Raw genomic sequence first — 1867 nt, forward strand, 5'->3', positions numbered from 1 at the left:
GGGGGGGGTTGGCTTCTTCTTTCCTATGAAAAATTTACCCCCCTTTCCCCCCCTTTTTTCTTTTTAAATTTTTTTTCTCTCTTGAAACCCCCCTTAATTCTTGGGGGGGCTCATTTGCCCTTAGGAAGTTGCGGGGGCCCAAAAACCTCTACAAAAAACCCCCCCAAAAAACAAACAAAAAACAACACAGTTCCCAGCTTGCCCCCTTGCCCCTAGTACATCATAACGCTATTGTTTCTGGTGATTGTTCAGTTGAGCCCAAGTTTTCACCATTTAATTGTTTTTTTGTTTGTTTGTTTCCCCCCCCCCCCCCCCCCGTGCACCCCTCCCCTCCCACCCTCTCCGGCCCTATTTCTCACGTTTCGCTTGATGACTTTCCAACTAGAGGTATGGTGTACTGTACAAGTCTGGTAATTTAGATTAGTCGAGCGTGAGTCCGAGTAATCATGGAATACTCGAATGAGTATCGAGTACTCGACCTATTCCTTGGTGATGGCTAACTTAATTTTAACAATTAATTGATTACAACAGGACGTCGTATCTCTCTCTACCCGAGTTGGTTCTAGCAGGCAGGATGAAATGCTGCCTCCAAATGACCCAAACTGTGTTGATGCGGACGTAAAATAACCTATATTAAAAACAAACGAAACAAAACAACAAAAACGTGACAGAAAGAAACAGGAATTTTGTCTGTTCTTTTTTCGTTTCGAACTCAAACCTTTCAGAGATCCTGTTGGCTGAGCCTTGAGTTTACAGCAAAATAGATGAATAAGTCATAGCAAAGCCATATCGACCAGTGGGTCTGCGGGTTAAAGGCTTGTTATAAAAAGAATGAGACTGGGTTAAACCGGCCTTGGGTGAAATACTGTACCAATTAATGCAGTGTGACTCGCCGAAAACGTTGGATTATTGCGAAGAGGTGAGAAAACACTAACGGTAGGTGGCGCTTAATGACAAAATGTTTATATTTGTTTTCTTTTGTGTTGATAATTGTGTGTATGTGTGTGAGTGTGTTGTGTGTTTGTGTGTATGTAACTGTGTGTGTGTGTGTGTGTGTGTGTGTGTGTGTGTGTGTGTGTGTGTGTGCGTGTGTGTGTTTATTGTGTCTGTGTATCTAGTATCTATGTTCGTGTCTCTGCCTGAATGTGTTTGTATCTGTACATGAGTGTAAGTTTGTGTGTATGAATGTAAGTATGAGTGTGTGTCTGTGTATTATCTCTCTCTCTCTCTCTCTCTCTCTCTCTCTCTCTCTCTCTCTCTCTCGCTCTCGCTCTCGCTCTCTCTCTCTCTCTCTCTCTCTCTCTCTCTCTCTCCTTCTCTCTCTTTCTCTCTCATCTCTCTCTTTCTTCCCCTCCCTCTCTCTGAGTGTTTGTGAGTGTGTTCGTGTGTGCGTGCCAGAGTGCGTGAGTGCGTGAGTATGATTGTTTTCTTTTTACTCCTTTTTGTCATTTAATTTGGGTTTTTTTGTTTGTTTGTTGTATTTCTTCATTTATTTTTAAATATATTTTTTGATTTCTAGAAAGTATTATTCATTTGTTTATTTATTCATTTATTTATTCATTCGATCATTCGTTCATTTATTTATTTATTTATTCACTTCTATTTAAAAAAAAAAAAAGCTTGGCGGGGGGGGGGGGGGGATATACAAAAAGTCGATATGGCCATGTTGCCGTTTTGGTGAGGTGTATCTACTTTGTTGGTTTCCTCTTTTCTTCTGGGGGGGCGGGGGGGGGGGGGGGGGGGAAAATAAATAAATAAATAAAAAAAGCCCCCCGCCTCCTTTTTTTGGGGGAAACCACCTTAGGAGTGCCCCCCCCCTCCCAAAAAACACCAAAAAAAAAGAGGGTTAGACACCCCTCTTTTAAAA

Source organism: Aplysia californica, unplaced genomic scaffold (genome assembly GCF_000002075.1).
Source record: "Aplysia californica isolate F4 #8 unplaced genomic scaffold, AplCal3.0 scaffold00374, whole genome shotgun sequence".
In the NCBI taxonomy this organism is placed as follows: Eukaryota; Metazoa; Mollusca; class Gastropoda; order Aplysiida; family Aplysiidae; genus Aplysia; species Aplysia californica.